Genomic DNA, 23,439 nt, shown 5'->3' with positions numbered 1-23,439 from the left:
TTATAAATCTTATATGGCTTCTCAAGCCATATGATCCGATCACAATGGGATTCTTAAAAAAAAGGAAAGTAAAAACCCACTGCCGTTATAGGCAGGGGGGAGAGCTTTGAGGCCAAATCCAATCCACTTTTAAGGAATCCTTCCAACACTCAGCACCCCACAATGCAACATGCATTTATATAACATCTTTGACATAGAAAAACATTTGCGGAGGCATAATTTAAAAATTGTGGAGGAACCTCCTCCAGCCCTACAACCCCTCTAGAAACCCTGAGTTCCTCCAACTCTGGCCTCCTTTGCACCCCTACTCCCTTTACCCCATCATTCGTGGCCATGCCTTCAGCCGTCTAGCCCTAAGCTCTGGAATTCCCTCCTAAACCTCTCCGTCTCTCCACCTCTCTCTATTCCTTTAAGATCCTCCTTAAAACTTATCCAAAAGAAAATCAGGCACAGTGTAAAACTGCCGATTTACTGTCAGCTCATTTTGTGCTACTAGTGTTGATCAATTTCAACCCCCAAGTCTAAACAGCCCAAACAATTTTCCATGAAATTGAACCTATGTAGAAAAAGAAAACTTTGACATATTTACAAAAATTGCACATGTATTTTTATTTTTCCTCATAATTTATAGCAGATTAACTTATATACTCTATAGCTTACTCCACTGCTGGATGCCCAAATATTAATGATATTTATAGGGTTAAGCATCTGCGAATTGATCCCAGAGTAAAACCGAGCACCAACTCCCACTAAAGTTAATGCGACCATTCTGGAGAGCTTGTGGGTTGCCCTGTTACCATCATAATTAGAGTTACTTAGAAGGAGAACAGAGACCCAGAACAACAGGTTTCCCTGGAGGAGAAATAGAAACCTGGTGCAGCAGCAGGATATAAAATCTCATGCTGTTTAAAGGGGACAATGACAACACTGGAAGAAGCAGGTAACCTGGATGATAAGGATGGCAGCCATATCAAAAAAACAAGCTCCAAACGCCAAGGAGCTAGGCCTGCATGTCCTCGTAATGGAGATATGGAGTAGGAGGGATTGTCTGTTTGGGGACAAGGACCAGATTTCCGTTAAGATAGTGGTACAAACTTTGTGGAGGGAGGTGACAGTGGCAGTCAGCGTCATCTCCTTGAACTCCCGGACTCCTCTGTCGTGCAGGAAGAAATTTAATGACCTCACCAGAGCAGCCAAGGTAAGCTACTTGCTCCCTGCTCCAGTCTCTTTAAATGTGTGGTACTCTTTTATTCAATACCATTATGGTGCCAGAGGAGTCGGAGGTGAAAGTGAGAACTGACAATGGGGAGCAGAGGCTCCTAAGAAATTGACCCCTGGCTCCAGATCCTGTGGACTCGGATCTCTGGTGCCCTGCGGTAAAAAAGGATACTGGATGAGCATTAAACTCACATAGTGGCACTGAAGACCATCTCAGAAGACCTAAGGCAGATGGCAGGGGTCATGGAAAAGTTCATCCTCAATGCCAATATCCAAGACAAATCAAAAACCATTCAGCGCTACCTGGAGCAGGTGCTGGTACCATTCCTCCCCCTGACAGAAAGACCTCCAGACCAGTTAGTGCATCCAAAATTGGCCTTCAGGCCTTGGAGCACCATTTGGAGTGAATGATGGAAAGCAGCTTCTGAGAGCTTCAGGATGATATCATTCAGGGTCTGTAGGATCTAACTGATACCATCAGTTCTGCCCTCCTGCTGTTCAGTGGGCAGTCAAACCCAGAACCCAGCACAAGTGGTGTGGCTGGGGTCTACCTTCATGATGATAGTTAATATAACCTTTCTAACTAGCCCCTTGGAAACTTGGAAATATATCGCCGTTCCTTCATCGTCGCTGGGTCAAATCCTGGAACTCCCTTCCTAACAGCACTGTGGGAGAACCGTCACCACACGGACTGCAGCGGTTCAAGAAGGCGGCTCACCACCACCTACTCAAGGCCCCATTTAGGGATGGGCAATAAATGCCAGCCTCGCCAGCGACGCCCACATCCCATGAACGAATAAAAAAAAAGCCCCCTCAGATGACTGTTCCATGTAGATGTCAGGATACAGGATCAGGCTGCCCATGCAGCCGCAGTAATGGTGCACCCTGCTAAAGAATCTTCCAAGAACTCAGAAGCCCTGAGACAAGGGCCATCTCAGTCCCAAGAAGCTTTTATGCTACAGAGCAGCCAAGCAACACTGATGACCGTGATCCTCATTTTTAATCTCGTGCAGCACCAGAATAGGATGAAGACCAGCACAGAAAGGTACCAAGGGTAGGCGTGGTGATAATAAGAAGAATGCTGCAAATATATATGTGCACAGTAAAATCACTTTGTGATACAGACCTCGAAATTCCTTAGACAGGGCCGATGTGGGTCATAGGTCTACTGTAGAAATGCCCCAGCAGAAATTCTGTGTGCATCAGGGCGTGCTGATGATGTGCCCGCCAGTCCAATGGCAGCTACAAGAAAATGACGGAGTTAGGACAGATCGACATCATCTGTCACAAATTCCAATACTTCCATCTTTCCATTCATCCTTTAGAATGTGGGCCACTATTCAAAAAGGTCCAGTTTGCCAGGATCCGTTCATCATGGAGGAAGTACTCTTTTAAATGGATGCTGCTGAATTGAGATTGCTTGTGGAGACCTTTGGCCATATCTTGGGCCTCATTGCAGGTACTGGGAATATTTTTCAATGTTATACTCAGGAAACCGTCCCATACATTCCGCATTACTTTTGGAAAGCATTGTATTTCAAAAAAATTATTGAGCTCGTACCTGAGGGCTGCACAATAGGCTTCCCAGTGAGATTTCCACTTTTTATGATGTGTATGTTGGAAGTGGAGGAGCAGCAGGAGGGTGTAAAGGAAACCAGATTAATCAGGCAGCATCAGTGGAGAGCCAGGCCAGCCTGGCATTACTCATCCAGAAGAATGTATAGATCCAGGCACACTTTCCAAGAGCTCTGTCTCTGGAGGCTGTACTTCAGTCATGAAGCTTCGGATCAACTCTGTTCATTGCTGCAGCCAGATCTGCAACCAAGATCCACAGTATGCACAGTTCTGACTGGCAGAGAAAGCGACCGCACTCTCAACTTTTATGCTATAGGGGACTTTGCCAGATCAGCCAATTTGCCATGCAATCCTCTATAAGGCAAGTCACCAATGCCCTCTTTACCAGGGCATCTGAATTTAAACAATTCAACAGTGCTTCCAGACAGATGTCTGTGAGGGCCATCAAGTTTTTCAGAATTGCCAGATTGTCAGGGTTGTCAGAGCTGTTGATTGCACCCATGTGACATTGGGTGCCCCAAATATAATCTGCTCCCCCATCCCCCTATTTATATGAACTGCAAAGGTTTCCATTCCCTAAACATGCAGCTCATTTGTGATGGGAGGTACAGTTTTCGGCACATGAATTCACAATATGCTGGAAGCTGTCATGATTCTTTTATACTTCATCAGTCCAATGTCTCAGCACTATTTTAACAGCAGGGGCAAGGGGCAGGATGGCTGCTGGGTGAAAAGGGACACCTGCTACTCCCTAGGCTCATGATGTCTTCATAGGACCACCAGTAGAGCAGAGGAATGCTTTACTGAAGCATACGTGAAGACAAGGATAAGAAATGAGCAAGCTATTGGGATGTTCAAAGGAAGATTCTAATATCTGGATAGCTCTGGGGGTGCCTTGCAGTGTGCACCCAGTATTGTCTCATGAATTGTGGTAGCATGTTATGTGCTTCACAGCTTTGCAATCAGGAAAGGACTGATAGATGTCCCAAAGGATGCCAGGGAATCTGATGATGACACTACTGATGCTGAAAACCTGGTGCATGAAGGACTGGAAACAGGTGTAGTGGCAACTCCTGCAAGATAGTCGAGAGACTATCGCAGCACACTTTCAAAGATGAATAGAGCAGAATTACTTGGAAGTCTCAGCCCATCAAAGATCTGCCTCCGCTCACCAATCTTTCTATGGTCTCTGTAAAATCTTTGTTCTTCACTTCTAGGCATCACATCCTAATTCCGATCAGCACTAGCACATTACCTGTTTCCCCATTGTCATACAAGAGAACCAAAGACCAAGTAGTCCTTACATCAAATATTCCAGTGATTAATTATAACTATTTACAAAAGCATTACTTGGTTTTGTCATTGTGCACACCTCAAGTGACCATGCACGTTTTCTCTGCAATATTCTAACACTTCTACGTACCACTTGAGAGCCTGGGATCTGAGATGTAGATGGCTGCTGCAAAATATTATGAATGTCTTAGGATGCAGGTGGCCGTTCTCTCTAAGCCCCTGAGTCCTGGGATGGCAATGGGACAGGCAGAGTCTTTCTCATCGGCTCGTTGGCAGCCTGGTCCTGCAAAGAGGAGGATTTCCGTAGGGAGCTGACGTAAAGATCCTCTGTGTTGCTGCCTTGAGGGAAAACAGCATCTGAGGCACGCACACCAGCTACTCCACTGGTACTGGGAATCGGATTCAGCAGGAAACACGTAATTAGAAAGATCATTGAATCCCTATGAGGCAGTCAACTGAATATCCTCCAGTCCATCTGAGATGCTGCCACATACACTTTGCAATCTGATTGACACTGATATCTCCAAATGGTCCCTCAAGACCTGCAGTTCTTCATTCAATGCCTTTCATTTGACTGACAGGTGAAGGTTTGCAGATGCTCCTGCAGCTGCCACTTTCTCCAGCCTGCCCTGCAATGAGTGCAAACCTTTCATATGTTGGCACACAGCAGAGCAGTGACTCCAACACTTTTCTAGCTATCTGCCACAAATCTTGGGAGAGGCCACTCAGAACCTCTTCACGGTCTGATGCACCGCTAGCAACTTTTTCTTTATGGCAGGACCTGTGAGATTATCATCTGGGTGGTCCACAGCCAGGGGCTAACATGTCTTATGCCTACAGACAACTGCATCAGGATCCACCTCCACAGCTGCATTGTCTGGCTCCCCCGTGCTCTGTCTCCCCACGGGTTACCATGTGGTGTACACCTTCCCGGTATTCAGATCCTTTGACCTCAATGGGATTGACTATCGGGCGGGGACTATAACGGGCCATGATGTGCTATGGCGCATTTTGCGCTACGGCCCAAGTCGAATATCAGAAGAAGTTCAGTGTTAGTGTTAATCCTGAAGTTATAAAGTGTCAGGGTTCATGGAATGGATGGTAGTAATTGGTGTAATGAGAGCAAGGAGCTAGAATGAAAAACATCAGTGTGCTAGCATGCATTATACAATGTGAGATATTGACACGAGTGTTGCGAGGTGACTTTGCTCCTGGGACAAGGAGCATGATGCCATATGATACTCAAAAAGGCATTGCTTGACAATTGTGCTAGGGAATATTCGTTTACTTTCCTGTGATTCAGTTATCTGGCCTGTTAATCAGCTGAAAATACACTTACCTTTGCTGACCTAGTAAGGTCACTGAACTTCTTCTGATACTGCAAGGGAATTCTTGGCATTATGGAGGTCCCACTCACAGCCACCTCTTTCCACATGCTGCTGCATGGGATGGCTTCTTCCCTGGTACTCCAACAATGATATTCCTCCTATCTCTAATTCAGCCTTGGAGAAATTTGATGCTTGCTTTTTCCCTTTTGTTGCAGCAACCATTTCATTCTTCTAAGAGTTTGCACAGCACAAAGTTGCGCCTTTGCTCTCCCCCCCATCACTTCTCTGTTGTACTTGGCCTCCTGTTGGTAGAAGTCTTGCCCTTGTCCCATCACAATTATTGAAATTATTGAGATTCCCCTGACTTTGGCGGACGTAAGTCCTGATCTGCCATACTTATGCTGTAACACTGGGGCTCAGGAATTTTTAGGCCATGAAGTCCAGTGTTCTGAAGTTGTTCTCTGGTTTTTGTATTTGAAAGGAAGTTTGGAGGTCAGTTTGTACTGGGAGACAGATTCCTTACTCTTTAAGCAAACTTCTTCTGAGACATTATCGAGGCAGTGGCATGGTCTGTGGACTCTGGTGGAAGGGTACCTTATTTAGTGTGTATCTCTCATTTCCTCTTCCAACTGTTCTGCCTCTGTCCTAAGGATATATATGTATATGCTAATAGCGAACCGCACGATAAGGACTGGGAAGAAAAAGAAATCCCTTCCTGAAAACACTGAAAGGCAGCTTGTACGCCTTTCTTAGTTGTACGCCTGAGAAAAAATTTTCCAATTGCTTTAGTCAAACCTGATGTTTCAAAGTTTGTGGGCAGTCAAACCCGGTGAATTCAACCGCTTTCTGGTTTGACACGTCATATAGCTAACATACTCCTCTTTTCTACAGGCTTAACTTAAATCGGGTACAATCCTGATGTAAAAGGTGGGACAGAAACTTTTGTCCTCATTATCGTGTCATTTGTATATGTGCATCAATTTGGGGCCAGGCAGATCTATCACCAGCCAATTCTACTGGAATTTAGTGTCTATTTTAGAATGGGTGTAATTCTGCCATTTTTGGCATATGCCCCAAATAATAGTCCCCTCGGCCAGAACTACACCACTTTTACAATTTTAAAAAAAATCGGAATTTCTGGCCCATTGTTTTTATTTCCAATGTTACCTTGAGCTTTCTATTGTTGTCGGCATTGATTTTTGTGATTAGAAAATGCATTTAAGGTGTGTAAATAACATCCATACGGGTGTTAACCAACAATTTTTGAACATTCTCGGGTGATTTCCACCTTACTTCATTTGCTACGATTTTGAAAAGTAAACTTCATCTGGGGTCAGATAAAGCTTATTTTTTTTTACTTAACTAAAGGACTGAAAAGCAATAGCTAACATCTATATGATCTTAGAATCATAGAATCATAGAAGTTTACAACATGGAAACAGGCCCTTTGGCCCAACATGTCCATGTCGCCCAGTTTATACCACTAAGCTAGTCCCAATTGCCTGCACTTGGCCCATATCCCTCTATACCCATCTTACCCATGTAAATACCCATGTGGCTCCGAGCCCCTTTTCAGTTAAAGAAAAAGTCAGCTAGAAGTAATGTAGTGGACATGTATTCTAAAAGCAAATATTACCTAAAAATACAATGGATATTCAATATGAAGATTACAAAATTCACCTTTTTGATCCTGCTTTTTCAAGAGCTCTGAATAAGAGAAAATAATGCTACACAATTATTGTTCTTAAGCAAAATTTCACTCGTAGGAACACAAATAAAGATCATCACAGTCCTTCTAGCTCGTTCCAAAATTCAAGGAAGTCCGTACTACGATCTACTTTATCTTTCAATCTCCTACTATCTTAAACTGATATGGAATCTGTATATGATCAAACTTTAATCAAACAAAATATTTTATGCTTTATATTTAATAAGCCAGTTTAATAAACCAGTTTTACTTGTGTTTGACTAACCCCATTATCATTTACAGATTTTGATTCACACTTCTGCCCCAAGCCTTTTTGGAACATTTGTATGTTTGTGTTGTACAAAACATGCCATATTGTCAGTTGTCAAACAGGATTAATTAGATTTTAAGTTTACTCTGTGTTTTGCTATCTTGATGATAAAGCCATGATTGATGAGAACACTGTCATAACTAACTTTCCCACCAGACATATCAGAAGGACAATAAGCAGAACTTCACTGACATTTACCATCATGGAATTTGTTTCAACTTGTATTTTTTTGGCTGCACAATTAAATGATACCATAAGACCTTCACATGGTGACTCTCATTCAATTGAAACTATCACCCATTAGGTAATACAATGCAAAAGAGAAACACTTTGGATTCAAGTAGGACCTGAAATGACTGCTCTATTTAGAGTAACTGTGCTCTTTAGTTACAATTCCTACCTGCAGGCTGTAAAAGAAGCACAGCTGGTTCCATGGAAAGAGTGACCTTATTGTGAAAGTGCCGTCCATCTTCTAAATGTTTAAAGTCATTATGCCAGCTTATTTACTAAACCATCTTCAAGAAAAGCTTGACATTTGACCAGGTCTTTTCCTCGATTGTGTAAAATGCGGTTGTCACTATTTTAAAAGCCACAGTGGAATGTATGCAAACTTCATAGCAGCAATATTATCATATTATATTTCCAAGCCGTTTAAGTGAAAATGTTTTGTTCAAGTCAGAATGGTGTCTTGCCTATTTGCAAGTTCGTCTGAAGAATCCGCACCTATCACTTTTTTTTACAAAAGCAGTAGGAATAGAACAAGTGGTACTGCTATGTCAACAAGAACCATTACTGTGATGCCATTAACAGGACAGTTATTGTTTTACAATTTGTGTCACTGCAAAACAGTTTTGTTTTTGAGGCAATGCAAAATGCTTAATATGACTGAAGCCAATTTGAGTTTGGCTTTGCATGTAAGACCACCTCCAGGAAACAGCAACTTGAGCTTCACGATGGCAGCCATATAACTGCCACTGATACAAAGCCAACTTTTAAAACCTTAAATTAAAAATTTGAAAAGTTCACAGCCAATCTGCTGGACTAGCTTTAAAAAAATTACTGGCATTTGAAAGCTGCTTGCCAGAGTATTGTGTGTTCATTTAAGTACATGGGCATAATGTTCTGTTTTTTCACAATTTGAGAGAAACTGGTACTTTGCTTTCCTTTCCTTTATATCAGTAGGCTGCCATATGTATATTTATCCATAGCAAACTTTATGTTTGACACACTTGGAAGGTAATATGAAAAACTACTTTACTCTTTGATATTACTATACATTTATCTTTTTAAAATTTATTCTCTGGACATAGGTGCTGCTGACAAGGTTGCATATATTACCCATCCCTAGTTGCCCCGAGAAAGTAATGGTGGGTCTTCTCCTTGAACCACTGCAGTCCTTGTGGTAATGGTGCTCCTACATCAATGTTAGGTAGGGAATTCCAGAATATTAACTCACGGATGATGAAGGAATGGCAATATATGTCCAAGTCGGAATGGTGTGCGACTTGGAGGGTAATTTGGAGGTGGTGGTTTTGTTAATGACATTGTTGCTGTTGTCCTTCTTGATGGTAGAGCTCACAGGGGTGGGAGGTGCTGTTGAAGTAACCTTGTTGAATTGCTGCAGTGCATCCTGTAGATTGTACACACTGCAGCCACAGTACACCGGGGATGGAGGGAGTGGATATTGAGCCTGGTGACAAGAACGCCAATCAAGTGAACTGCTCTGTCCTGGACTGTGTCAAGCTTCTTGAGTGTTTTTGAGGTTGCACCCAGGTGAGTATTCCATCAAGACTTTGAGTCTTGTAGATGGTGATTAGGCTTTAAGAGGTCAGGAGATGAGCCACTTGTCACGTAGTACCCAACCTTTGCCCTGCTCTTGTAGCCACAGCTTTGAAATGGTTGGTCCAGTTAGTGTCCTGGTCAGTGGTGACCTCTAAGATACTGATGGTGGAGATTTGGCAATGGTATGCCATTGAAGGTCAAGGGGAGATGGCCAGGCTTCCTCTTATTTGAGATGGTCTTTACCTGGCACTTATATGGTGCAAATGTTACCTGTCACTTGTCAGCCCAAGCCTGGATGTTGTCCAGTTACTGCTGTGGACTAGCATGGGCTGTTTCGTTATTGGAATAGTTGTGAATGAAGCTGAACATTGTGGAATTGTCAGCAAATAGCCCCATTCCTGACCTTATGTCAGAGGAAAGGCCATTGATGAAGCAACTGAAGTTGCTTGGACCAAAGACTTTTACCTGAGGAACTCCTGATGTTATGTCCTGGGGCTGTGATGACTGGCCTCCGCCATCTTCCTTTGTGTCAGGTATGAATCCAGCTACTGGAGGGTTTTCCTTTTTACCTCCGTTTTGCGAGGAGCGCCTTGGTGCCATACCCTTATCGAATGTTGCCTTGATGTCGAGGGCAGCTACTCTCAGCTGTCGCTGGCATTCAGCTCTTACATCCATGTCTGGAACAGGCTGTAATAAGGACAGGAGCCAAGTGGTTCTGCCATAACCTGAACTGAGCGTTGGTAAGCATGTTATTGGTGAGTAGCTGTCGCTTGATGGCACTATTGATGACACCTTACTGATGATTGGGAGGTGGTTGATAGGGTGGTAATTGGCCAGGTTAGATTTATCTATTTTTTTGTGGCTAGGGCATACTTGGACAATCTTCCACATTGTCAGTAAAATGCCAATATCGTAGCAGTATTGGAACAGCTTGGCTGGGGGATTAGCTAGCTCTGGTGCATGACAGCTGGGTTGTTGTCAAGGCCCATAGTCTCTGCTGAATCCAGTGTACTTAGCTGTTTCTTAATGTCACGTGGAATTAATTGAATTGGATGAACACTGACATCAATCATGGTGGGTACCTTAAGAAGAGGCCGAGTAGGATCATCCACTTGGCACTTTTGACTGAAGACACACTCCAGCCTTGTCTCTTGATCTCATGCTCTGGGCTCCACCATAGTTAAGGATAGGAATGTTCATGGAACTTCCTCCTCCTGTTTCAATCATCTCAAACATCTTTTTGGTTAAATGAGCTTTAAATTTTTCCACCCGCTTCTGCAGAGCTTTGTCCACATTTGGACTGCACGTGTAAGAGAAGAACTCCTGCAAAGTTGTGGTTAGGAAGTTATCCTTTGAGACAATCTCCACAAAAAAGTCAGCAGGAATTTCATTAAGTTGGTGATAGAGGATTGAGATGATTGTGCCTGATTGTTCACCACCATTCTTGAATGGATGTGGTAGCACTACTGAGCTTTACTCTGATCCGTTGGTCATGGGACTGCTTAGTCTTGCCTATTGCCTACTGCTTTTGGCATTTATCATGCAGGTAGCCGTGTCTGGTAGCTTCATTAGGTTGATATCTCATTCTAAGATGTACTTAGTACTGCTCCTGGCGTGCCCCTCTGCACTCTGCATTGAGGCACAGTTAGTCTCCTGGCTTGATGGTGATCAAGGAGTGGGGGATGTGCCAGGCCATGAGGTTACAGATTATGGTAGAATACAATTCAATGTCGTTGTTGGTTCACAGTCCTCCATGGATGCCCAGTTTTGTCTGTTAGACCTGCCCTTAGTTTGTCCCACTTAGCACAGTGATAGCACCATACTACTTCATAAAGGATGTCCTCACAAGAGTATGTCTTCAAAAGAATTATGCAGCAGTCACTTCTACCAAGGTAGGTGGATCATGAGCAGGCATAACTGCAACAGGTAGGTTAGCGAGGCTGAGATCAAATAGGTTACTTCGTCATGTTGGTTCCCTCACCATCTGAGCAGGCCCAGTCTGACAGCTATGTCCTTCAGAACTCAGTCAGTTTGGTCAGTGGTGGCACTACTGAGCCACTCTTGGTGGTCAACCACTCAGAGTACATTCTGCGCCCTTGCTTTAGTCATAGCTTCTTCCAAGTCATGTTCAACATGGAAGAGTACTGTTTCGTCAGTCGAGGGGGGAGGGGCACTGGTGGTGATCAGCGGGTTTCGTTGGCCTTGTTTGACCTGAAGCCATGAGACTTCATAGGGTCCAGATTCAGTATTGAAGATTCTCAAGGCCTCTCCTACCTAACTGTATACCTCTAGTCTATCCTGCCGGTGGGACAGGGCATACTAGGGATGGTGATGGAGGAGTCTGGGATATTGGCTGATAGATATGAATCTGTGAGTTCAACTATATCAGACTGTTGCTTGACTAGTCTGTGGGACACCTTTCTCAATTTGGGCAGCAGTCCTCAGACATTAGTAAGGAGAACTTCTCAGGGTCGACTGGGCTGAGATTGCCTTAGTCTTATCATGATACAATGCCTGGGTCACTGCCGATAGGTCCGTCTGATTTTATTAGTACTGAGCTTCATAGTGTTTGTTTACAACTGGTGGCTTGCTAGGCCACTTCAGAGGGCGTAACATGGGAACTGAAGTCGCTTGTAAGCCAGACCGGGTAGGGGTGGTAACCTTCCTTTCCTGCAGGACATTAGTGAAACAGTTGAGTTTTTACAATAGTACAGGAGCTTTCATTGTTTTTTTTTAGTGCTAGCCTACAAATGACCAGATTTATTGAATTTAATTTCACAACTTGTCTGGGTGGAATTTTAACTTATGATCTCTAGGTCACTAGCCCAGTACCATAACCACACAGCTACTGTATCTAAGGAAGTGGTTTTCAAACTATTCTGTATGGGGGACCCCTACAAATATTGACAAATTTCCAGATAACCCTTGTCCTAACATCCAAAAGACTGTCAGTTACCTAAAGACAAATAGTGCTATCATGGCTGGTGGTCAACAAATACAAAAAAAACCTAAATCAGAGACGGTTGCGAGGAGATTTGATAGAGGTATTCAAAACCATGAAGGGTCTAGACAGAGTAGATGGAGAGAAACTGTTCCCATTGGCAGAAGGGTCAAGAACCAGAGGGCATAGATTTAAGGTGATTGGCAAAAGAACCAAAGGTGAGATGAGGAAAAACTTTTCTTACACAGCGAGTGGTTAGGGTCTGGAATGCACAGCTGGAGGGGGTGGTGGAGGCAGATTCAATCATGGCCTTCAAAAGGGAAGTGGTCAAGGAACTTGAAAGGAAAAAATGTGCAGGGCTGCAGGGAAAGGGCGGGGCAATGGAACTAGCTGGATTGCTCTTGCATAGAGCCGGCGCGGACTCGATGGGCCGAATGGTCTGTGCTGTAACCTTTCTATGATTCTATCTGATGATCTGGGTTCCAAGTTTGAAAACTTAGGATCTAAGGTACAGCATGATGATGCAGCTAATTGGAGTTGCATTGAGTTGTGCTGTGGAGTGTTAAAATTGGGAACACTTGTGATTTACCATAGAGTGAGTTATTGATCTTGGTCATGTCATTATGGGAGATGCAGAACAATGGCCAAGCACTTATTCACAAGGAAGAAACTCAGGTATCATTCTGAGACTCTCTGGTGTACCTTATAGCGATTGATTATATGGTACACTAAAGAAATGTTTGGGATTGGGTAGGACACTTACCTGCTAGGGTTTCAATAAAAGAGAGAGGTTAGGGAAGGAAAATGCACCTAAATATGTATAACGAACACCATGTTGCCACACTGGGAATTCATTGGCTCGGAAACGGCTCAAGAAATAACAGCAAGGCTAACAAGGCTCACCGTTATTTCACAGCTAGTTCCGGCAACCACGCATACGCAGTCAAACACGGAAATTCGGAAATTGCTCTACCATTTCGACTTCTCGTTTGAAAGCTTTGTATTAAAGAGATCCAGCCAGTGAATTTGCTGCACTGCCCAGCTGGAAATGAACTAATCTCACCATAAAAAAGGTACGCTGGGATTTTTAGGTCTAAACTAACTTTTAACGGTGTGGTAAGTATTAATTACTGCCAAACAAACTCTCTAGCACTGAAAATTAACTTCTAAAAATGTGAAGTCTCATTAATTATTGTCATTGTTATTTTTTTTACTTATTCTTTCTGTCTTTTTTACCTCTGTCGGTTAATGTTACCTCTCTTTATTTTGCTTTCTCTAACTAACTTTATAGAGAATTTACTAATCTGCCTGACACTTTCTGGTTCTTAGTCTACGTGGCTTGTGAAAGAAGCTTCACTTCCTGGTTCTGACTGTGCAACTTGTCAATGATATTTTCAGCTGATTGGTTGAGGGGAGAGAGACATCCTTTCATCCTCTCACTTCTTGCAGGTCTCAATTAAAGCAAGTTGGCGCCCACAAGCCCGCAAAACGTTTGTGGGTGAGTTAGTTACTTACAAGCGGCGAGCGACGTCCATTCACTGCTCAGCACAATTTCTGGCCCGTTACCGGTGGTTGTTCAATGCAACATTGTTTTTGAATGTGATATCCTACGGACAAATAATTCACAGATGTTCTTTGAAGCTGGTTCTTCTTTTCTATGCTTTCTTATGCCAAATAGTTCATATTAGCTGAGGAATCTGGGGTCTTGGCAGCTCAGCTCCACAGCTCACTTGTAAGGGGGGGGACTTTATATTCCAATAAGAAGTGCTAGCTTGTAGAGTATTTAATAATGCACAGAGATGAACAATATCAACATAAAGTTTGGCTTTGACACTCCAGTCCAGATTCAACTATCCCAAATTACATAGTAACAGTGCTTGCAAACAGTGGTTTAATTAGATTATATTCCATCGTAGAATAGAACTACATCCAATTTGGTCCATTTAAATTTGTTGACTATATGCAGAGTGTTGTTAGGAATAAATAGTTAATAAGCGCCATCATCTCTATATAAGAGAAACATATACACACAATGTTACACCCTCTCTAGTTTAATAGTATTGATCCCGCTTTTTGTTATATTAAAAAATCCAATTAAAATGATGATTTAAAGAAATAAATTACATATAATACAAAAAGTAAAAATATAAAGGTTGTAGGCTATGGAAAATATCATAGAATCATAGAAGGTTACAGCACGGAAGGAGGCCATTCGGCCCATCGAGTCCACGCCAGCTCTATTCATGAGCAATCCAACTCGTCCCACTGCCCTGCCCTATCCCCGTAGCCCTGTACATTTTTTAGTTTCAAGTACTTATCCAGTTCCCTTTTGAAGGCCTTGATTGAATCTGCCTCCTCCACTCCCTCGGGCAGTGCATTCCAGATCCCAACCACTCGCTGTGTAAAAAAGCTTTTCCTCATATCACCTTTGGTTCTTTTGCCAATCACCTTAAATCTATGCCCTCTGGTTCTTGACCCTTCCGCCAATGGGAACAGTTTCTCTCTATCCACTCTGTCTAGACCCTTCATGATTTTGAACACCTCTATCAAATTTCCTCTCAACCTTCTCCGTTCCAAGGAGAACAATCCCATCTTCTCCAGTCTATCGACGTAATTTAAGTCCCTCATCCCTGGAATCAGTTTGGATTGATTCAGATTACATTGTAAATGTCGAATTTCAATGCAGATACATCTGTCCTTTAAAGAAGATAACCTCTGTATACAAAGAGGAGCAACTTAATGGGTTTGATCCATTTTTCATATATGTAGGACCATTTTGTTTGTAGTGCACCAAAAATTTACAGTCATGTTTAGTGGACATCCAGCATTAAGATTGTTAATAACAGGTGTACAGTATTTTTCCCAATCTGTTTTAAAATTTTACATTAATGTCCATCTAATTTCCTTTGCTAAGCACAGATCTGTCTAATTTCCTTGATGTTCTAAAGGCTGAGGCAGCAGCCTATCTGACTTTCTGGTCAAGCGAGTTTAATACATTCACTTTCCTTGTAGTTTGATGTAGATGATAGATCCATCTAACTGCATTTCTTTGTGGTATAAAAGTCTCCACCTTGGCTGTGCACCAGTTTTAGATTTAGGCTTTCCTTTTCATTCTTAAGTCACCAACTGATAGACTTGAGTTTCCAAATGCCAAAAACAAGATAATAGCGACACAGGTACATAGGAATTACGAGACGAGAAAAGACCAAGGTCCATCTAGTTCGCCTTCTACCATCCTGGTAGTTGCATGATACAATGATAATGGAGTTGTTGACTAATCATAGCAATCAATCTCTATCAATTAGTCTACAACAGACCCAAAAATGGCACGAGAAAAACCTCAGTGGTAGAGAGCTTTGGGAATCATAGGTCCAAATTTACCATTATCCCCTGAAGCATGCTACTCAAATTACTCATATACCGTATTCAGAAATGTTATTTTCTGAAAGAAATCTACCTAATTTGCATTTGAATGAATCAATACTAACTGCTTTCATCATCTCCCTAGGGAGTCTGTTCCATAGATTGACCACTCGCTTACTGATATATTGTTTCCGCAGATTCGTTTTGAATTTACCTCCCTTCAAGAGCAAGTCGTGTCTTCTGATTCTACTGTTCTTGACAAGGTGAAATAGCAAGTCATGGTCTACATTATCTAATCCCTTTAGAATCCTAGAAGCAGCAATCGCATCACCTCTCAACCTTCTCTTTTCCATTGAGAACATGCCAAATTTACATAATCGCTCATCATAATCCAATCCCTCCATCCCCTCAATCATTCTGGTTGCCTTATTTTGTATCCTTTCAATGAGATACACTTTTTGATTATACATGTGGAACACTGGACTCGACCGTAGAAAACTAAATTAAAATTTCAGTCTTAGCTAGTCCGGCTTATATCTCATGACTGACAGTGGGAGAGGCCTCTCATAATGCATCACCACATCTCCCAATCGGTCAACCAAAACTGGTTTTTAGAACGTCAAGAGAAGAAGAGTGGAACATAGGCAAGTGCGTTAAAAAAGTAAAGATTTTGACTGTACAACATCATCCATAATTCTGTTAAAAATTATTAAAAATCTTATAAAGGGCACACACTTCCTATCCTTACTTCCTGTTGTCACAAGTTTTGGACATATTTTTATGTCAACATTTAACATTGTAAAATGATATGTCAATATTTACAAAGTCAACTGTCATGATGTAGTCGTGGGTTCTGGCCACCAGATGGCTTGAATCTATGAACTGAATTTCTAATTCCTTCTGCCATCTTTTTCTTATATTTTGAGAGTATGCTGCAGATCAGTTTTAACTTTTTGTTTTTAATTTCTTTTTAACTTGTTAAACCTTGTCAAATAATTTTTAGCCTTCCCCAAGTAATTTCCCTGGCTACATCCCCAGATTTAATTTTTTTTAAGTCTCCGACTGGCCCTGCCCCACACCTCAGGATCCACTCCTGGATCAGAATAAATAAAGGATAATTTAAATATATTCCTGGCCCAGTACCACCCTTGAGGCTCGATTGCTGGCTACAAAATCTTCCCAGCTCAGCCCTGCTCCTTTGATCCTGCTGCTGACTGAAAAATTTTGCTTGCCTGACCCGCTGCCAGTTGCAAAATTGTCCCAGCCCAGCCATGTTCCTCAGGTCTCATTCCCAGGCAGTACCCTGCTCCCAGCTCCCAACTAATTTTAAAATACTCTTTGCCCCTCTCCTCAGGCCCCATTCCCAACTGATGCCAGACAAATCATTCAATGACTGCTGCTTTTATTTAATTAATATATTTTGGGGGAACCGAATTTGGTTCAGTGGGATGGGAGATCCACTTGTATTAATTTATTTTCTTTGACTGCATTAATCACCTTTCAGAAAATGCAAAGTAACTTTTTGTGGAATGTCATGTTTGGCTCATTGGTGATTACTGGGGGTAGATTTTAAATTTTGTATGGCTGACTGGCGAAGCATGCTACCTGACAGTACGGGGTGACGGGATCCCATGTCTGGCAGCATTGATTTGCGACCTTCTAAGACATCTTAGTAAACATTGAATTTGGTGTTCTCCAATTGGTTCCTGGTAGATTATCTGCCTCACAGCTATTTAAAAAAATGTAAACATCTTAATTACTATCTAACAACAAAACGGAGGTGACAATTAGACCTTTCAGAATTCAACCCATTTGTTTGTTTTAAATGTAAAAACTCAAATTAAGATGTGGAAAAACAATGTGTGTCTGTGTCTGACAGCTGTTAGTAATTATAATGTTTTCATTTTCTAACAAAACCAAGGTGATAATCAGATGATAATTAGTGCTTGTTCTGTCAACATGACACAGGTGATATTGTGAGGCTGTTTGCCTCAAAGTTCAAATTTTTTTGGAAAATGAACTCAAATTATGATGAGGAAAGACATTCTGGAGTCAATTTTTATGCACCCCACCCAGCAGGAACAGGACAGGCGGGTCTTTAAAATGGAGCAATTTGACTTACCAGCCCATTCCTGCTGTAATTGCATTGGCCATCATTTTACCTACTCACTGCATTTAAATGCCTGGGGGACCGGCCGAAAGCAGACAGGTATCTCATGAATGCATGCAAATTGGGGTCCGATGATATAATTATGACACCAATATAATTTTAACTGGGTGGGTCAGAAGTACCAGCCAGCAGCCAACCCACTGAGTAAAACCTCATGAGATTGGCTGCAGGCACTGACTGACTGACTGGAAACACCAGATCATAGGGATCTGTGTGCCATCATGTTTCGTAAATTTCCAACAGATTTTTGAGCTGGCAGATTGCTTGTGTCTGTTACTATTTTGCCTTACTCACCCTGATTAAACTCTCATAGCTGATCGCGGGTGCTATTTTTGCTTCATTGCTTCACATGGAGGTACAGTTAGAAGAAAGGAGCAGCAGCAGCAGCTGCATCAACATCGATGACAAGCAGCAGACGGGCCTGTTAGAAGGTAATAGCTCAGTGAAGGCCTTACCCAGGCCACAGGAGCTATGGGCCATGAGTATGATTGAACAGCACTGCGTCAGGAGGCTGTGCTTCACCAGGCAGGCCGTCACTGAGCTACGCAGCCTCCTGCAACAGGACCTGCTGCCTGCTGACCCAGGTGACCATGCTTTGCCAATGTCGGTCATCATCACCCTTACCTTTTATGCCTCAGGCTCCTCCCAGGCTATCACAGGGGCCGTCACCACATCTCCCAGTCTGCAGTGCACAGCTGGATCAAACAGATCACCAATTCCCTATTCCCTATTTGAATTCAGCAAAAAAGGACCAAGAATTTGATTAAGAGGGGGAAAATGGAGTATGAGAATAAACTTACAAGGAACATAAAAGTGGACTGTAAAAGCTTTTACAAGTATGTAAAAAAAAATTAGTGATGACAAATGTAGGTCCCTTACAGTCAGAAACAAGAGAATTTATAATGGAAAACAAGGAAATGGCAGAGCAATTAAACAAATACTTTGGTTCTGTCTTCACGGAAGAGGACACAAAAAACTTCCCAGAAATGCTAGGGAACCAAGGGTCTAGTGAGAAGGAGGAATTAAAGGAAATTAGTATTAGTAAAAAAAGTGCTGGAGAAATTAATGGGACTGAATGCCGATAAATCCCCAGGACCTGATAATCTGCATCCCAGAGTACTAAAAGAGGTAGCCATGGAAATAATGGATGCATTCGTTGTCATCTTCCAAAATTCTATGGATCATGGAACAGTTCCTGCAGATTGGAGGGTGGCAAATGTAACCCCACTATTTGAAAAAGGAGGGAGAGAAAAAACAGGGAACCTAACATCAGTAGTAGGGAAAATGCTATAGCATATTATAAAGGCTGTGATAACAGAACACTTAGAAAATATCAACGGGATTAGACAAAATCAACATGGATTTATGAAAGGGAAATTGTGTTTAACCATCCTACTGGAGTTTTTTGAGGATGTAACTGGTAGAATAAATAAGGGAGAACCAGTGGATGTGGTTTATTTGGATTTTCAGAAGGCCTTTGATAAAGTCCCATGTAAGAGGTTAGTGTGCAAAATTAAAGCACATGGGTTGGTGATAATATACTGGCATGAATTGAAAATTGGTTAACAGACAGGAAACAGAGAGTAGGAATAAATGGGTCTTTTTCGGGGTGGCAGGCAGTGACTAGTGGGGTACTGCAGGGATCAGTGCTTGGGCCCCAGCTGTTCACAATATATATCAATGATTTGGATGAGGGAACCAAATGTAATATTTCCAACTTTGCTGATGACACAAAACTAGGTGGGATTGTGAGTTGTGAGGAGGATGCAAAGAGGCTTCAAAGCGATTTAGACATTTTGAGTGAGTGGGCAAATACATGGCAAATGCAGTATAATGTGGATAAATGTGAAGTTATCCACTTCGGAAGGAAAAACAGAAAGGCAGAGTAATATTTAAATGGAGATCGATTGGGAAATGTTGAAGTACAAAGGGACCTGGGTGTCCTTGTACATCAGTCACTGAAAGCAAACATGCAGTGCAGCAAGCAGTTAGGAAGGCAAATGGTATGTTGGCCTTCATTGCAAGAGGATTTGAGTGCAGGAGCAAGGATGTCTTATTGCAATTATACAGGGCCTTGGTGAGACCACACCTGGAGTATTATGTGCAGTTTTGGTCTCCTTATCCAAGAAAGGATATACTTGCCATAGAGGGTGTACAGCGAAGGTTCACCAGACTGATTCTAGGGATGGCAGAACTGTCGTATGAGGAGAGATTGGGTAGACTAGGCCTGTATTCACTAGTAAACAATTTTACAACACCAAGTTATAGTCCAACGATTTTATTTGAAATTTACAAGCTTTCGGAGGCTTCCTCCTTCCTCAGGTAAATGTCAGGAACTCCTCGAAGCCTACGCATTTATAAATCACAGAACAATACATGGTGATTACAGATAGTCTTTGCAACTGCCCGTTGCCAAGGCAATCACAGTGTTCAGACAGAGAGGTGTTACCTACAGAGCCCCCGAATATACAGTCAACAAAAAAAAAACAGAAAAAAAACAGAGAGAGAGAGGCAGAAACATCCGGAAGGCAGAGAAAGCCAGCAAATGACCCGTTATATTAAAAACAGATAGCTTTTGTTCGCTGGTGGGGTTACGTGTAGCGTGACATGAACCCAAGATCCCGGTTGAGGCCGTCCTCATGGGTGCGGAACTTGGCTATCAATTTCTGCTCGACGATTTTGCGTTGTCGTGTGTCTCGAAGGCCGCCTTGGAGTACGCTTACCCAAAGGTCGGTGGCTGAATGTCCCTGACTGCTGAAGTGTTCCCCGACTGAGAGGGAACCCTCCTGTCTGGCGATTGTTGCGCGGTGTCCGTTCATCAGTTGTCGCAGCGTCTGCATGGTCTCGCCAATGTACCATGCTCCGGGGCATCCTTTCCTGCAACGTATGAGGTAGACAACGTTGGCCGAGCTTTCAGGAGAACAGCGTCCACGACACCACACAACCCTGCCACGGTAACCTCTGCAAGACATGCCAGATCATCGACACAGATACCACCATCACACGAGAGGACACCACCCACCAGGTGCATGGTTAATACTCCTGTGACTCGGCCAACGTTGTCTACCTCATACGTTGCAGGAAAGGATGCCCCAGAGCATGGTACATTGGCGAGACCATGCAGACACTGCGACAACGGATGAACGGACACTGTGCAACAATCGCCAGACAGGAGGGTTCCCTCCCAGTCGGAGAACACTTCAGCAGTCAGGGACATTCAGCCACCGACCTTCGGGTAAGCGTACTCCAAGGCGGCCTTCGAGACACACGACAACGCAAAATCGTCGAGCAGAAATTGATAGCCAAGTTCCACACCCATGAGGACGGCCTCAACCGGGATCTTGGGTTCATGTCACGCTACACGTAACCCCACCAGCGAACAAAAGCTATCTGTTTTTAATATAACGGGTCATTTGCTGGCTTTCTCTGCCTTCCGGATGTTTCTGCCTCTCTCTCTCTGTTTTTTTTCTGTTTTTTTTTTGTTGACTGTATATTCGGGGGCTCTGTAGGTAACACCTCTCTGTCTGAACACTGTGATTGCCTTGGCAACGGGCAGTTGCAAAGACTATCTGTAATCACCATGTATTGTTCTGTGATTTATAAATGCGTAGGCTTCGAGGAGTTCCTGACATTTACCTGAGGAAGGAGGAAGCCTCCGAAAGCTTGTAAATTTCAAATAAAATCGTTGGACTATAACTTGGTGTTGTAAAATTGTTTACAATTGTCAACCCCAGTCCATCACCGGCATCTCCACATCATGTATTCACTAGACTTTAGAAGAATGAGAGTGGATCTCATTGAAATGTATAAAATTCTGACGGGGCTAGACAGATGGGATGGAGGGTGGATGTTTCCCCTGGCTGGGGGGTCTAGAATAAGGGATCACAGTCTCAGGATATGGGGTAGGACATTTAAGACTGAGATGAGGAGAAATTTCTTCACTCAGAGGGTGGTGAACCTGTGGAATTCTCTACTACAGAAGGCTGTGGAGGACAACTCACTGAATACATTTAAGAAGGAGATCGATAGATTTCTAGACTCAGAAGGCATCAAGGGATATGGGGAGAGAGCGGGAATGTGGTACTGAGATAGAGGATCAACCATGATCATATTGAATGGCGGAGCGGGCTCGAAAGGCCGACTCCTGCTTCTATTTTCTATGTTTCTATGTTTGCCAGGACCAAACAAAAGATTACCTTTCTCATGGATGCCACTAGACGCATCTTTATTTTCTTCTCACATCCATATCCCACCACCATTTTTTCTGAGGAGGGAGAGGGGGAGGTGGATAACAAGAAAAAAAGACATTGTGCATCACTGTAGGTGTGAGATGGAAGAAGGACCTGAGGAAGTGAAAAGCTCTTGAGATAGTGAGACTAGTAGCCCAAAGACTGGTAATGGGAATACAATTATCTGTAGTTTTGCTGCTGGATTTTAATGAGCTAAAACCACAGACTTTACCAGCATAGACCACTGATGTGATTCACATAGTTTAACCAGCTAAGACCACCATACTGATTAGGGCATTGGTTTGCAGGGCTATTTGCAACTGAGTGGAAATAATCCAGCCCCAGTGACAGGTCTTTAACATAGCTCCCACTGAATGAGTCAGAATGCTGGTCAATCATCAACACTGCCTCGGAGCACTCCTGATCTTCCTAGCTCAGCTATCAGATTACCAAGTCTGCAAGGAGGGTTGACTTAGTTCCAAAGTTCCATTGTCAGGTGTGATTTGTTGGAGGCAAACAAATCCCACTCACCTACCTCCCAAGAAAGACAGTCATTAGACAAAAGAGAAGCACGGGTATGAGCCCTCACTAGGTAGACAACAGACATCGGGAACTCTGTGTGCAGCAGAACTCACCATGAAATGACCACAGCATGGATACAACCCACTGATTGGTGGTTCTACAAGTTATAGGTGTGGAATTTCAATAACAATTGTCTGCCTCTCTATGACCCAATCATGGTACCCACTGGATATATGAAATTAAAGTGTTGGACTAAAGGGAACCAAAAATTCTCAATGTGAAATATATCAAACAAAAACTTTAAGAAAGAATGTTTAAGTTAGTTAGCATGCAGATAGTAAGAATGAAGTAGGGTTATCAAACATTAATAAAAATGTTTATTCATTTTCAAATGAAGAACAATCAATTAACTTGAAGTTTGGATCGACACATATACCGCTGTAAAAACATTTTTTTAATATTGTATATATTCGAATGATAGAGCATATTTAATAGATTAATATTCATGTTTTTAACAAGCCAATAGAAATTTTAGTATTGAAGCTTGGCTATTATGTATTATGTAGAATTATAGTTATTTACACTTTAATAATGTGGAATGTCTGAGTAAAGTGATATGTATAGAAGAAACCTAATTTCATGGCATATCATTGCCTCAAGCATTTTTGTTTGTTCGCCAGTTCTGCTGTAATGAAGAACATAATAGTTCACGTGTAATTTTAAGAAAGCGTGGGAAACAAGAAGCATTAATTGGTGATTATCAGTTGTGCTATATAAAGTGTGGTCTCAGTTCGATGAATACTAAATCTTCACAAATATAGAACAAAGAAGGAAGCAATATTTGGTTTCACAGTTAAAAACAAAGCAATAAAAATGCACACTATTCTCGGATATCTAGATCAGTGTCTACTAAAGCAGTGACTAATTCATTTTTCTACCCGAATTGTCAAGGGTCCCTCATTATAGTTGGAATAAATGTTTAAATAGTTGTGTTCAACTG

At 42.4% G+C, this 23,439-nt stretch overlaps 1 long non-coding RNA gene across 1 annotated transcript in view; it reads right to left on the bottom strand.

Moving 5' to 3' along the window:
* LOC137326124 (uncharacterized) overlaps positions 1 to 23,439 on the bottom strand; it is a 705,949-nt gene that overhangs the window by 70,303 nt on the left and 612,207 nt on the right. The gene's annotated exons all lie outside the window — the stretch shown is intronic.

This window comes from Heptranchias perlo, chromosome 10 (genome assembly GCF_035084215.1).
Source record: "Heptranchias perlo isolate sHepPer1 chromosome 10, sHepPer1.hap1, whole genome shotgun sequence".
NCBI classification, from domain to species: Eukaryota; Metazoa; Chordata; class Chondrichthyes; order Hexanchiformes; family Hexanchidae; genus Heptranchias; species Heptranchias perlo.
Note: the sequence above shows the minus strand (reverse complement) of the source record. Positions and strands in the feature narration are given on the sequence as shown.